This window comes from Penaeus japonicus, unplaced genomic scaffold (assembly GCF_977035675.1).
Source record: "Penaeus japonicus unplaced genomic scaffold, GWHDUDI00000001_assembly GWHDUDI00000029, whole genome shotgun sequence".
NCBI lineage: Eukaryota > Metazoa > Arthropoda > Malacostraca > Decapoda > Penaeidae > Penaeus > Penaeus japonicus.
In genome coordinates this window covers 3000796-3008295 of record NW_028234431.1, presented here as the reverse complement: position 1 = coordinate 3008295, position 7500 = coordinate 3000796, and the positions used below count along the sequence as shown (strand labels likewise).

The 7500-nt window shown below is 41.4% G+C and overlaps 1 protein-coding gene across 1 annotated transcript in view; it reads left to right on the top strand.

Moving 5' to 3' along the window:
* LOC122261831 (prolyl endopeptidase FAP) overlaps window positions 1-7500 on the top strand; it is a 180962-nt gene that overhangs the window by 13238 nt on the left and 160224 nt on the right. The window contains exon 3 of the mRNA XM_086554464.1: window positions 2703-2719. The gene's annotated coding sequence lies outside the window, so the exon portion shown is untranslated. The remainder of the gene's footprint in view (window positions 1-2702; window positions 2720-7500) is intronic.

Here is a 7500-nt window from a genome sequence, read left to right as displayed (position 1 = left end):
ATAAAACACAGGAAAAAAAAAACACAAAAACGTTAGATAAACAAACCCTTTTTATTAGGCTGTTTTACTAGCCTATCCGATAAGCTTGAGCAGACGGGAGAGGACGAGGGAGGGAGGGGGAGGGGGAGAGGGAGGGGAAGGGGGAGGGGGGAGGGGGAGGCCTCATAAGCATGATTAGCAGTGAGGGGAAAACAACACTCACACACGACATCGTCAGTAGATAAGGAGGAGGGGACACAGGACATCAAAAAAAGGGGAAAGAGAAAAGAATTAATTTTGAAGTTAGTTTTTTAGTCTTGGTATATCCTGTGGTGGGAGGATGGTAGTGTGGTAGTTAGGACAGAACAGGATGGTAGTGTGGTAGTTAGGACAGAACAGGATGGTAGTGTGGTAGTTAGGACAGAACAGGAAGGTAGCCAGGAAGTTAGGACCTTCTCTTTATTATCTTATCCTGTTTATCTATCTCACTATCTTTCCACTCATCCTCTCACACAAAAAAATCTTATTCAATCATTCATCCCCTTCTTGTAAAATTCCTTCTTCAGATTCTCTTTTCCCTCTTTCATTTTGTTTTCCTATATATCTTTTTCTTTTACCTTCCTCATTTCTCTCTTTCCTTCATCTGTCCATCACGTTCCCTCTTTCTTCCTTTCACTTCTCTCTTCTCTTCTCTGCTCTATCTTCCATCTCCCTCTTTCTCTTTCTTTCACCTTCTCTCTCTCTCTCTCTCTCTCTCTCTCTCAGAGGGAGAAGGGAAAAGGGAGTGTCAGGAAGAAGGGGAAAGAAGAAGGATGAGAGAGGGAGGGGAGGGAGAGAGAAGAAAAGGGGAGAGAGACGAAGAAGGTGAGAGAAAGGGGGAAAAGAAAGTGAGTGGGAATAAGGAATAAGGGGAGAGAGGGGGTGATGGGAAAGAAAAGGGAATAAGGAAGAGAAATGAAAGATGAAAGAAGAAGGGTAAGAAGAGAGGGGGAGAGGGGGTAGAGGGAAGGGAGTGACAGAAAGTACGGGGAGAGAAAGAGGGAGGTAGAGAGAGAAGGGGAAGAGAGGGAGAGGAGAAGATGGAGAGAGAGATAGAAGGGGAAGAGAGTGTAAAGGGAAGAGAGAGAGAGAGAGAGAGAGAGAGAGAGAGAGAGAGAGAGAGAGAGAGAGAGAGAGAGAGAGAGAGAGAGAGAGAGAGAGAGAGAGAGAGAGAGAGAGAGAGGGGGGGGGGGGAGGGGGAGAGAGAGAGAGAGAAAGGCGAGAGAACAAGGTTACGGAGAAGGGAGAGAGAGGGAGAGGGAGAGGGAGGGACGGGTGAGCGAGCCCTCCTGCCAGCGTGGGTGCCTGCAATCTATTTATTCTTAACATGATAAACTAGACCATTAGTCTCTCGTCAATCGCTACCTCTTTATGATTTTAATTGATGACATAGTCCAAGTTACGACTTTTTTTCTCTCTGTTTATAAATCAGAGTGAAGTATAATCGCAGCTGATTAGAGATTATATAATTATAATAAATATAATCAAGTTTAAAGATGTACCTCCACGTACATGGTTCAAGAAAAAGAATAAAAGAAAAAAAAGATAATGGAGAAAACTGCCGTTATACTTAGTCATACTAAACAACCTTAATTCGAGATAAATTGTTAGTGTTTTTAGAAAATATATAGACTTAAAGAGGTGCATCATGGTAGATCGTTACCTGGTCATGACTTTAGCCTAATTTTAGGTCTGTAAGATAACCCTGGAAATAATTTTTTTGTTAATATTGCATTTCTTTAACCTTGTTCATGTACCGTTGAGCTCTGCTTCACACCGCGCTGTGTTTGTCTTTTAACAGTGTCAAGGTTAAGCTATAATGGTGATCGGTCTCTCTTGTGTTGTGTTTGAGTCTGTCTTTTGTTTTTTGTAACTTAGTTTGAATTTGTTGATGTTTATTTCGTTATTTTCTCTTAAATATTATCAGTTATTATGGTTTATTTTTGTGTGTATGAAGTTCTCTCTTTTTTTGAAAATTCATTTAGATATCAATTTATGTTTATGTTTTTATCCCCTTTCCCCGTTTTCTTTTAGTTTGCTTTCCTTGGTTTTTATTTAATTTTCTTTCGTTTAGTCTATTACTGGATTACGTTTCCCTCCCCTCCAAATTTATTTTCGGTAGACCTTATCTTTGTTGAGATTTTGTTTCTCCTTTTTTAAAATAAATTCCCACACTGAAAGATCTCCCTAAGTAACCCTAAGCAAGCTGAACCAACCTTTATTGATCTTTCGACAGATAGCAAAAAAAAAAAAAAAAAAAAAAAAAAGTAAAAACAAAAGTTAAAAAAGTCAAAATAAGTCAACCTTGATTAGTTTAATCACAGTAGCTTCCCCTCTGGCATGTTCTGCCCGCCCCCTAAGAAAAAAAAAAAAAAAAAAAAAAAAAATAACTTGCTTTCCCTTGTGAGACCCCACGTGATAGTTCTCCTAACCTCAAATCCCAAAATATAAGAAGGGACTGACACCAAGGTAGCTTCGCCTTGACTCCGTCTGCGTAAAACGTGTTTCTTCTTCACTTTTTTCTCCTTTTGTAGATTCTATCTCACTTGCATTCATATTTAACTATTTTCTTTAACTTTCGACTTTTGATAACGAGCTCGGGTTATGTGTGGCGAGGCCTAAGAGTGGAAATGGCTAAGCGATTAGCGTTAGTGTCACTAAACCCTCTTGTCTCCTTCCAACAGCCATTATGGAGTGTTAGGTGAGTCTCTGCTTCAGGCCATCTCTCTCTTGCACTCACCTAATCTGCATCTCGCTGACCTAACACGCTGTAGAGACTTTTTAAAAAAGTGTCTTTATAAACAAAAGGTCTCGCACGTATGCTTTTTTTTATTTTTTCTTCTCTTGTTTCTGGTTGATTAACAAAAAAGATTAAAAAAAATGCTTTAGCCTCGTACCGCACTGGAAAAAAAGAAAATGGCTGCCGCTGAGTTTGTGTGTGTTGTGACTAATACGAAGGAGATGACTTTGCGTGCTTTGCGTGGTCGCTACTTCTGTTGATTTCTGATGAATCTAATTTGTTCATTAACTCATTTTCATGCATGTGCTTGCTCAATCAGGGACGGGGATTCTGAAAATGTCCTTGGCGTGATTGCTTTCGTCTTGTCCTTCAAGAGGGTAAATGACACTGTGACCTCAACTCTTGTTTCTTTTATTTTCTTTTTCTGTCCCTTCTGTTCTCCATGAGGTAAGTCGAGCTTTTTGCTTTTGCTTTCACGCGTGGCCTCTGTGCTTCACGTGCTTTTACATGCTGTATGCTTGGATCTAAGCATATATACTGTATAAGAAAAAAATCGTTATTTCGTATGTGAATAATATTTATACGTGCAAAGGTACGTGCATGACCAATACATATATAACAACATTGGTAATAATGCATTTTTCTAAGTATGTTTGTCATGCTGTTTCAGATAACCTAATGAACCAGGATGCAGGGTATATAATTAAACAACAAGAATAATCACCGCGAAACAAATTTTAATATCATGCACAGGTCAAGATACTCGTATCGTACGAGTTGTATTTTGCATTGCATGACATTACATTACGCAACAGGTATTCCACCCCAAGTTGCATATCATTTTTATTATTATTTTTTTTTTAACAAGTTTTCTGAAATTTCCCGATTTCTTGTATGTGTTTCTACCTCTATTTTCTAATACTATGAAAGCTACAAAGGATAAATATCTTATATTAGTCTCCGTCGTGACATGGGGGGGAGGGGGGGGGGATGCCAGTCATACGGAATTCTAAAGTCGCCCCTTAAACCGATGCTATAAACACACACTGAAACACACACTGAAACAACACACTGAAACAACACACTGAAGCATACACTGAAACACACATTGAAACAACACACAGAAACACACACAGAAACACACGCTGAAACACACAGAAAAACACATCACACTGAAACAGCACACTGAAACAACACACTGAAACACACTGAAACAACACACTGAAATAACACACTGAAACACACACTGAAACAACACACTGAAACAACACACTGAAACACACACTGAAACACACACTGAAACAACACACTGAAACAACACACTGAAACAACACACTGAAACAACACACTGAAACACACACTGAAACAACACACTGAAACAACACACTGAAACAACACACTGAAACAACACACTGAAACAACACACTGAAACACACACACTGAAACACACTGAAACAACACACTAAAACACACTGAAACAACACACTGAAACAACACACTGAAACACACACTGAAACACACACTGAAACAACACACTGAAACAACACACTGAAACACACCACCACATGAAAACACCTGAAACAACCACTGAAACCACACCACTGAACACCTATACAACATGCCCTAACCACAACCACAATAACCCACACTTACAAAACTGAACACAACACACACTGAAACACTGAACACACACACTAAAACACACACTGAAACACTGAACACACACACTAAAACACACTGAAACAACACACTAAAACACACTGAAACAAAACACTGAAACACTGAACACACACACTGAAACACTGAACACACACACTAAAACACACACCGAAACACTGAACACACACACTGAAACACTGAACACACACACTAAAACACACTGAAACAAAACACTGAAACACTAAACACACACACTGAAACACTGAACACACACACTGAAACACTGAACACACACACTAAAACACACACTGAAACAACACACTAAAACACACTGAAACATACATTAAAACACACACTGAAACACTGAACACACACACTGAAACAACACACTGAAACACACACTAAAACACACTGAAACATACATTAAAACACACACTGAAACACTGAACACACACACTGAAACAACACACTGAAACACACACTGAAACACACACTGAAACAACACACTGAAACACACGAAGCAGAGAAACCCACACCATTTATCACTGGGCGAAGCATGAACTTTCCTAACCCTCCCACTTAGGTGAGGTCAGTCGACTTTCCAGAAGGTCACACGCGTTGACCCCCTTTTAACTCTTGCAACCTGGAGATGTTGGAAGGCACGCAATTTTAGCATTGCGACTCATTATCTCCTTTCTTCTTTTTTTTTTCTTTTTTTTGTGGGTCCTTTTTTTTCTTTTTTATTTCTTTTTCTTTTTTGGGGGGGTATTTTTTTTTTTTTTTTTTTTTTCAAGCTGATTTTTTTGGCCAACGTTTTTGGCGGAGATATACGGGCTGAGGAGGAGGGGAGGTGGGGGTGGGGAGGTGGGGGAGGAGGTGGAGGTAGAAGGGGAGAGGAAAAAGAAATGTGAAAAAAATGGATGATCGGTAGATGGTAAGAACAGAGAAGGGACATCTTGGATGGTGGAAAAAGTCAAGAAAAAAGAGGAAGAGGAAGAGGAAGAAGGAGGAGGAGGAGAAAAGAGAGAAGAAGAAGGAGAAGGAGGAGGAGGAGAAAAGGGAGACAGAGGAGAAGCAGAGGAAAAAGAAGGAGGAGGAGGGGAAGAAGGAGAAGGAGAAGTGGACGGAGGAAGAGGAGGAGGAGAAGAAGAGGGTGACAAAGGAGAAGGAGAGGAAAAAGAAGGAGGAGGAGTAGGAGATGAAGAGAGAGAAATAAGAAATAAGAAAAAGAAATAAGGAAGAGGAAAAGAAGAAGAAGGAGGATGAGAGGACGAAGAAGAAATGAAAGACAGAGGACGAGCAGATGAAGAAGGAGCAGGAGAAGAAGAAGAAGGAGGAGGAGCAGGAGGAGGAAAAGAAGAACATTTAAGAAATAATGATAATGATTGCAGGGGGTACGCGATGAGGGAGAGGGAACTATATTCTGAATCTATTATACTATTTAGTTAGTTATTATAAAATATCTACATATATCGCTATATAATTATTTTATAGTTATAATATTCCTAGATATATCTAATTATATTTATACGTAGATATTATTGATATTCTCTCTCGTCTTATATATATATTTAATTCTTTCTACGTCTCGCTCTATATATATATAAGCTCCTTATATCTATCTCTTCTCTACATTATCTTTCTGAAGTAAGATATATATTGTCTAGGACGTAAGATTATCGTCTATTTATTTTGAATTATTTATAATTATGATAGATATAGAGTAGATATATCTAGAGAGAAGAGATAGAGAGATCTATTATAGATGAAGAGATAGAGATAGATAGATTTAGATCGATATAGATTCTAGCGCTTATTTCTAGAGAGAGAGTATAGAGAGTAGAGATAGAGATAGAGATGAGATAGCGCGAGAGCAGTCACACGGTGTAAGTAAGCGATAGGGAAAAAAAAGAGTGAAAAAGACGAGCAGCGAAGGAGCGGAATAAGATGAGACGGAAGGACAAGAAGGAAGGAGAATAAAAGGAAAAAAGAAGAAGAAAAAGGGAGCGAGAAGAGGTGAGAGAGAGAGGAGGGGAGATGGGAGAAGGAGGGAGAGAGAGAGGGAGAGAGGTGGAGCGGACGAGAGAGAGAGGAGAGGAGGAGTAGAGAGCAGAGACGAGGAGAGAAGAAGGAGGAGGAGGGGAAGAAGGAGTAGGAGAAGAGGAAGAAGGAGGAGAAGAAAGAGAAGGAGAAGGAGAAGTGGACGGAGGAAGAGGAGGAGGACGGAGAGGAGGAGTAGAGAGAGAGTAGGAGAAGGAGAGAGAGAAGAGAGAGAGAGTAGGAGATGAAGTGGAGGAGACGAGGAAGAGAGAGAAAGGCGACGGAGGAGGAGCGGAGGAGGAGAGAGAGATAGAGGAAGGAGGAGAAGAGAGGGGAGGACGAGGGGAGGAGAGGGAGAGGAGAGAAGAGGGGGGAAGAAGAGAGGAGAGAGAGAGGAGAGGAGATGGGAGGAGAGAGAGAGAGAGAGAGACGGGAGGAGGAGAGGGACGAAACGACCGAGTGGAGGAGGGAGGAGAGAAGAAGGGGTGAGAGAGAGAGAGAGAGAGAGAGAGTAGGGGAAGAGAGGGAGCGGACGAGTGTGTGAGGAGAGGAGGGAGAGAGTAGAGGTGAGCGGGGAGAAGTGGGGAGAAGGCAGGAGAAGGAGCCCTCAAGAAGAAGAGAAGGAGAAGAGACAAGGGAGTGAGGATGATAAGGAGGGGAGGGAAGAAGGGGGGAGAGAGAGGAGGAGAAGAGAGAACATTCGAAGAGAGAAAGAGAGAGGAAATATAAAGAGATAAGAGAGGCGATGAATGAGGTTGGAGTTGGTGGGTGTGTAAGGTTGAAGGAGAGTGAGTGTGTGTTGGTGAGGAAGTGAGGGTAGGTGTGGGAGTGTGTGTGTGTGGTGGTTACTCTCGAATTAGTTGTGTGTGTGGCGGGGTGTCCGAGGGTGAGTGTTTGGGTGTGAGTGTAGGATGTGGGTCGGGGGTGGGAGAAGATGGGATGATGTGAGAGTGGGTGTAGGGTGGTGGGAGAGGTGTGTGAGTTTTGGATTTGGGTGTGGTGTGTGTGAGAGAGAGGGTTGGGTTGGGTTGTGGTAGGAGTGG